The sequence below is a fragment of the Littorina saxatilis genome, linkage group LG12, assembly GCF_037325665.1.
Source record: "Littorina saxatilis isolate snail1 linkage group LG12, US_GU_Lsax_2.0, whole genome shotgun sequence".
NCBI classification, from domain to species: Eukaryota; Metazoa; Mollusca; class Gastropoda; order Littorinimorpha; family Littorinidae; genus Littorina; species Littorina saxatilis.
Window position 1 is genome coordinate 54,267,071 of NC_090256.1, and position 8,353 is coordinate 54,275,423.

The window sequence follows — 8,353 nt, forward strand, 5'->3', positions numbered from 1 at the left end:
CAGACGGGAAACAACTTTGCACATACACTTTCGAAGAATTGGGAAAGGGGTACCTCAATTTTTTTTTAATTAGCTCTGAAAACAGCAGCACCGACAAAAACAAATTCATCGCGAATGAAAAAAAACCACAGATCTGTTCATCAATATATAAGCATGTCAGTTAGATGCCAATGTCATGCATAACACCATTGCGAAAGGTAACAACAAGAAGCAAACAAACAGATACAAAAAAGGGAACAAGAAGCAACAGAAATCAAGAGAATGGTATAACTGTCTCAGACAAAGATCTCATATTCTTAAAGTAGTAATTAGTCTGTGTTCACCAAGCGGAAATTATGCCTCGAGATACTCTGGAAAGTAACAGAACAAAAAGTGTCTTGAGACATTCTAACTTTGAAATCTTTCAAGATTTCCGAACTTTGGGATTGCTCTTGGAAGAACAGAACCAGAGGAGAGAGTGTCTGCAGACATACCAATCTTGCAAAATCTCAAACCAATCCAACCTTCAGAGAGAGAGAGAGGGGCGCAAGAAAGAGAGGGAGGGTGGGAGGGAGCGAGAAAGAAAGAGAGATACACACAGACACATACAGACAGACAGACGACAGACAGATAGAAGGCTGATATAGGGTACAACTTCCAAAAGAGAATAAGAGGAGAGACAAGATAAAAATCACTTTTCTCTTCAGGTCTCATTCATCCGACAAATGCCAGCCAGGCATCGAACCACACACAGACGGTACCAGACAGAGACTGGAACTTCCGGAAGCAGCGAAAATCTCTTCCCATTTGGTCAACTGATCCGTCACACGGGCTCTGTTATTTGTTCGTCTGAGGCACACACAGTTCTGCAATGACTGAAGCCAGGCCAAGGTTTGAAACAGTAAAATACCGGCTGCAATCTGTCCATTGTATGAAGTTGAATGGCTGTAATCCGTTGACATTGTATGTGTTGGATTGTAATATTTCTTCGTCTGAGACACACCAAAATCTGTCTTTTGTGTGTAGTTTTAGTTGCTGATCTGAAATGACTGAAGCTTAGGCCAGGTTTGGAACGTTAAAATAACAGTTAAAATCTGTCTTTTGTCCGCAGCTTTAGTTGCTGATCTGAAATGTCTGAAGCTTATGCCAGGTTTTAAACGTTAAAATAACAGTTAAAATCTGTCTTTTGTGTGTAGTTTGAATTGCTGATCTGAAATTACTGAAGCTTAGGCCAGGTTTGAAACATCAAAAAAGGGCCTACTGGTAAAAATATGTCTTTTGTGTGCAGTTTTAGCTGCTAAAATCCTGTGAGATGTGCGTGAGTTGCAGTACAGCAGCGAAGGTTTTTAGGCTGTGTATGCATACTTCCTGTTCTCTTTCCCTCGGTGCAAAGGTTACTTTATTGACCATTTTGTTCTGTCTATAATCAAACGTTCCATGAACTAATGATTTTTGTAACTCTTGACTTTAGGACATAAGTAATGCATCTGTTTCAGAAATTCCTTTGACTCCCAAAAAAAGCAAACCAAGCAAAACTCATCTAGTATTATTTCTATTGTTATGTTTGTAGTAACTCTCATGTGTGTATACCATCATAGATATAGATCATATATATTCGGAGCTCCGCATTAAATAAAGTCAATGATTAAAATTGACTAAAGCGTAATTTCCCGAACACGAAAAAGGGAACATTGACCCCTCGGCATGCAAGTGTATATACATTAAGCGAGAAAGTGTACAAACAATACACATAATTTAATGTAACCTCTTCGGAATATTGTCTTCATTAGCATATTAGTGTTTTTTACTTAATGAAGCACAATACTCTCGGTGGTTTTTTTTCGGTGGTTTTTTCGTGGTTTTTTTTTCGGGGAGAGGGGGTGGAGGGGCTGTTTCTTTCTACACATGCAATTTATGTTGTAAATCGATTGATGTAACTAACGACTGTTTAATCGTTATTACAGTCAATTAACCCAACACATCAGACATGACTTATAAAACCAAAGTAGGACATTATGCGTGGATACAGGCTCTGATCTAAAATTGAGCAAGAGAGGAAATTTAAAACTTCTGCAGAATAACTTTGAAAAACAGATACATACAAATGGAATATTTAAAAAAAAAATGTTTTACTTACCTTTCAGTATTTAGCTTCCTGGTAACGTTTTTATGTCAGTTGTAATCACAAGAATTATTCAATGTTTTCCTTTCGCTTCTTTTGTTCGGTGGACCTAAACATCATCAGTTTGCCGAAAGTTGATCCATGTTATTTCAGTTACTGATGACTGTAGACTGGCAAAAAAAAAACTACGTTCACATCAGTCACGCCGGACAACTCCCACAAAACAACAAGCACAGACTGCGGCAGCTACAGTTAACACCAACGGCGAAGCAGCGACCGAATCGAATACACGCCTAGGCTGAGCGAGACCACACGCCGGTGAATAAAGTCTCGGCTACCTGCGCCCTCCCTTCCCGACACTCCCTGCGGCTTCGTGCGTGCACAGAACTTGATGATGTAGAAAAGAAGACTGTAGGGCAGAACATATTGGATGAAAATTGTAGGTGTGAGCTCTAAATCTGCGACGAGGGGACGTGAGTGAGTGAGCAAACAAAGCCGTGAGGCTGGAAAAGTATAAAACAGTGGTAGGGGCTGGCACTACATCTGAGATGAGAGGGGTGAATGACTGAAGAGCAAGGTTTGACTTGAAACAAGCACAAGGCGTAAAAGGAAGAGGAGGGTGGTGGAGGAGGATGAGGAGGAAGAAGATGAGAGAAGAATTACGAGGAAGACAAGCACTCGAAAAAAATGATCCGTTGACTCTTTCTTTTTTTCTTCTCTTATTTTGTCCTTTGAACCAATGAGGGTCAATCAGGGCCGATTTACTGTGTACAAAAACCCGGCTCATTATAAAAGAAGCTGTGTACAGTTAATCTATACATAACACTAACAGAATTAGAGAAGGATCCCCAATACCTACAGATGAAACTCAACACGAGCTAGCCAGACCACGAATAAGAACAACAGCAAGGACCAGAACGAGGCCAAATCCGCGATGAAAAATGGACGTGAACGCACCAACAGAACAAGTTTCGAATCAAGAAATAAGAAACCAGGGCAAAAATAGCAGTAACCGCACCGGAAGTTGGGCTGCTAATTTCAACCCCCCCCCAAAAAAAAAAATGTCAAAAGACCGCAACTACAGGTACACACTCAAGACTTGTTTTAAGTACCCCCCGCCCCACACACACACACACACACACACACACACACACACACACACACAAACACACACACAAACACTAAACGGAAATGTAATGCTTAGCCAAATATTTGAAGTAGAAAAGCTTATGAACTGTTTTCATTCCAAAATAACTGGGAAGAGGAAAACTTGAAGAACGATAAACTGGGGTAAAAAGAGGAGGATGAGGAGAACGACGACGACGACGACGACGACAACGACAAACACAATAACAGGAGAGAAAAGGTCGAAGGGGAGGAAAATAAGACGGAAGAGGAGGAGGTAAAAACGGGGGTAGCGCTCAGCAAAAACAATTAACAACTAAACAGAGGAAAACGAAGACAGCAAAGCAGCAATGGGCATTAACCACTAAGCATCAGGTTCAACGAACGCAGATGAACGCCTGCCAGACACACATCACGGAAGGCGTATAAAACATTTATGGCAGACACAAAATCTCAGATAAGAAACCTCAATGCCCAAACACATCGATGTGTCATGTGCTCTTGTTCGGTGTTATTCTCAGGGCAAGGATGTGAAAAATGCATTATGCAAATATTTCGTCAAAGGCACAGACCTTCCCGTGATAACAGGTTTGCTCATCATCTTCTCAGATCTGACAAGACTTTTACTTGGGATCATATTAAGAACATCCCTTCATGTGGACACAAACCCTGATTTTTTTCATGAAATAATTTCACACACAAAAAGCCACTAATTAAGTGTTCGTTAAAAAATAATTACTTTGAAAGAAAAAACAAACAATTGTGCACAGAGAGTATTCAGCTGGTTATTGTGGGTATGTGTCCAAGTGGCGGTCTTATCCCTCGTAAAATCCTGGCCACAATCTGAGTTGAGATCGTGAGTCGAATCGTTACAACGGGAAGGATTCTGCCGTCAACTGTCATATGAAAATAAAAGTACAAATCTGCAACAGTATATGCACAAGAAAGAGAAAGCACAAAAATATCTCGATGAAAAGCACAGGAAAGACAGACGTCCAGAGTTTTTAGAGCAAATTTTGTTTTCTCCGTGCGCATAATCACATCAATCAATAACAGAAACAAAGGGAAACAACCGTGTGGTGACAAGTTATCTATTAATTGAATCAGTGCGCAACCGGGCATGGCCGGGTCAAAACCATCAGTATTATCTGATGAATCATGCGATGCAACTCTTCATCCTTTGTGCGAGGTCGGGGAGGGGCGACGGAAGATGTCGGGAGGAGGGAGGAGGTTGGGTCTGCTTTCTGGTTTTGCCGATTTGATTAATTGTGTTGTGCATGAAACTTTGGAGATTTTGAGGGAAAGTTGCAGCGAATGACATATTAATCTTACATGTCAGCGTGGGCACCCTGAAGTGAGATTATGACTGTTGATTATAAGCAGGTGGGAAGTAAGGGGATCTTGAAGGTAAAGCCGGCAGATGTTCGGGAGGGGGGGGGGGGGCAGGGGGGGGGGAAGGGTGAGTAATCAAGTTTGGACTAAATGTAACGTTTTAACATAGACTGGTAATCGAGACGAGGGTCGTGGTGTGTGTGTGTGTGTGTGTGTGTGTGTGTGTGTGTGTGTGTGTGTGTGTGTGTGTATGTGTGTGTGTGTGCTTGCGTGCGTGCGTGCGTGCGTGTGTGTGTGTGTGTGTGTGTGTGTGTGTGTGTGTGTGTGTGTGTGTGTGTGTTTGTGTGTGTGTGTGTGTGTGTGTGTGTGTGTGTGTGACAGAAAAAACAACCGCGAAGAAACAAAAACTAGAAACAGTAATTATGCAAGTCCATGAAAACTTTCTGAGCTTTTGATGATTTTTTGTTTTTGTTGTTGCTGCTGTTGCGTAACACACACACACACACACACACACACACACACACACACACACTCACACACACACACACACACGCACACACACCTCTCTCTCTCTCACTCTCTCTCTCTCTCTCTTTCTCTCTTCCTCTGTCTCTCTGTCTCTGTCTCTGTCTCTTTCTGTCTCTGTCTCTGTCTCTCTCTCTCTTCTCTCTCTCTCTCTCTCTCTCTCTCTCTCTCTCTCTCTCTCTCTCTCTCTCTCTCTCTCTCTCTCTCTCTCTCTCTCTCTCTCTCTCTCTCTCTCTCTGATGTATTCAAATTATTACGCTGAATAATCTATACATTTATTAAACTACGGGTTTGGTTATTTATCTTCCCGTGTCTTATAAACACTACGTTTCATGACAATAAAGTGTATTCGTATTCGTATTCACACACACACAGACACACATACACACACACACACACACACACACACGCACGCACGCACGCACGCACGCACGCACGCACACACACACACACACACACACACACACACACACATTTTCCTATCGCGTTTAACGTTTTCTCGTTACGACGTATGGGGATGTTTCTGGATTCACAGCTATCAGACACATGCAAATGCTGCACACATTAATTGTGGGAATAAACACGATAAAGCCAGAACGCCAACCGTTCTTGTGTTTTAGATTTCTGCTTGTATACCGAGTTTTACCTTTAATATATATCTGATGCATCTATGGTACGAAACCATTTTCGGAATTTGCGTGTGTGTCTTTTTCGTTTTGCAACGGAAGCACACTTGACCAGATAAATCATGTGTTCATATCATCCACGATAAAAAAAAAAACAAGTCGCGTAAGGCGAAATTACTACATTTAGCCAAGCTGTGGAACTCACAGAATGAAACTGAAACGCACTGCATTTTTTTCACAATGACCGTAGTCCGCCGCTTGTGCAAAACGGAGTGAAACTGACGAGCCTGTTTAGCGCGGTAGTGGTTTCGCTGTGCTGCATAGCACGCTTTTCTGTGCCTCTCTTCGTTTTAACTTTCTGAGCGTGTTTTTAATCCAAACATATCATATCTATATGTTTTTGGAATCAGGAACCAACAAGGAATAAGATGAAATTGTTTTTAAATCGATTTCGGAAATTTAATTTTGATCATAATTTTTATGTTTTTAATTTTCAGAGATTGTTTTTAATCCAAATATAACATATTTATATGTTTTTTGAATCAAGAAATGATGTAGAATAAGATGAACGTAAATTTGGATCGTTTTATATAAAAAAAAAAGTATTACAATTTTTAGAATTTTAATGACCAAAGTCATTAATTAATTTTTAAGCCACCAAGCTGAAATGCAATACTGAAGTCCGGCCTTTGTCGAAGATTGCTTTACAAAATTGCAATCAATTTGATTGAAAAATGAGGGTGTGACAGTGCCGCCTCAACTTTTACAAAAAGCCGGATATGACGTCATCAAAGACATTTATCAAAAAAATGAAAAAAAAAGTCTGGGGATATCATACCCAGAAACCCTCATGTAAAATTTCATAAAGATCGGTCCAGTAGTTTACTCTGAATCGCTCTACACACACACACAGACACACACAGACACACACAGACACACACAGACACAAACACACACACACACACACACACACACACACACACACACACACACACACACACACACACACACCACGACCCTCGTCTCGATTCCACCTCTATGTAAAAACTACAACTGGACATCCCCGTTTGTTATAAATATTACCCGTATGCTTACACTCAGTTTCAGGGGGGGGGGGGGGGGGGAATGGTACGACTCTAATACGAGACTGTTGAAGAAGATATCCCGAATCAACTGACGTGTCTATCATAATACACGTGAATACATCTGTGTCTGTATATTTGGGTTTTTATTTTATAAAAGTATATATACATGCGTGCGCTGCCAAGGAATTCAGAACGTAGGAGAACAATCGAAAACTCGTGTGTTACGCATACCATTTTTGACTCACATGCGAAGCAAAAGTGAGTCTATGTACTCACCCGAGTCGTCCGTCCGTCCGTCCCCCCCGTCCGTCCGTCCGGAAAACTTTAACGTTGGATTTTCTTGGACAATATTAAGTCTATCAACACCTGATGTGGCCTGATGGTGTATGGTTACAAGATCTCAAAAAACATGTGCGGCAACTTGACCTCACTTCAAGTTCAAGGTCACAGGGGCCGTAATTGTTGTCTTAAAAACGACCATTTTTCACATTTTCGCATTTTCTCTGAAGTTTTTGAGATTTAATACCTCACCTATATATGATATATAGGGCAAAGTAAGCCCCATCTTTTGATACCAGTTTGGTTTACCTTGCTTCAAGGTCAAGGTCACAGGAGCTCTTCAAAGTTGGATTGTATACATATTTTGAAGTGACCTTGACCCTGAACTATGGAAGATAACTGTTTCAAACTTAAAAATTATGTGGGGCACATGTTATACTTTTATCATGAGACACATTTGGTCACATATGATCAAGGTCAAGGTCACTTTGACCCTTATGAAATGTGACCAAAATAAGGTAGTGAACCACTAAAAGTGACCATATCTCATGGTAGAAAGAGCCAATAAGCACCATTGTACTTCCTATGTCTTGAATTAACAGCTTTGTGTTGCATGACCTTGGATGACCTTGACCTTGGGTCACATGTATTTTGGTAGGAAAAATGTGTAAAGCAGTTCTTAGTGTATGATGTCATTGCTAGGTTTAGTTATTTGACCTTGACCCTGAAGGTCAAGGTCATGTAAAGGTCAAGGTCAAGCATGTGAGTCGTATGGGCTTTGCCCTTCTTGTTTAAGGTCGTTATGACAACTGTAACTACATTATTTCGTGAAGCAGTCGCTGTTCGATGTTGCAGAAATATTGACAGTTATGCTAAAAATGCGAAGTAAAACTGCAAAAAAAAAACCCAGTTATTTCTGACCACGGCTTCTTCAAAGATTGATTTGGCCAGGTAGAGAGCTGCTGTGCAACATCTTCTGGAGTAACCTTTTAATGTTGAGTGATACTTTTTTCATCTTAGTTTCAGTATTTTCCCGAACCGATGTATGCAAATTATTACGCTGAATAATCTATACATTTGTTAAACTACGGGTTTCTCTTATATTACTGCGTTGGAAAGGCAAGAATAACAAACAAAATTATCATTTACAAAACAACATCACCAACAGTTTAAGCTGATGAACGCACGACAACAGAGAAATTATCAATGCAGCTGTATAAACATTTAGCAGAATACTGTTTCCTTAATAATAATTCTTGTACATGTGTTAAACGTTACAT

The 8,353-nt window shown here is 40.5% G+C and overlaps 1 protein-coding gene across 4 annotated transcripts in view; it reads right to left on the reverse strand.

Moving 5' to 3' along the window:
* The window catches only part of LOC138982263 (neuronal acetylcholine receptor subunit alpha-10-like), a 163,729-nt gene that overhangs the window by 102,164 nt on the left and 53,212 nt on the right, over positions 1-8,353 (reverse strand). For 2 of the 4 annotated variants that reach the window (XM_070355506.1, XM_070355504.1), the window contains exon 1: positions 2,117-2,428. The exons of the other annotated variants lie outside the window; for them this stretch is intronic. The gene's annotated coding sequence lies outside the window, so the exon portion shown is untranslated. Of the gene's footprint in view, positions 1-2,116; positions 2,429-8,353 lie in introns of those variants that run through there. 4 annotated transcript variants of the gene reach the window in all.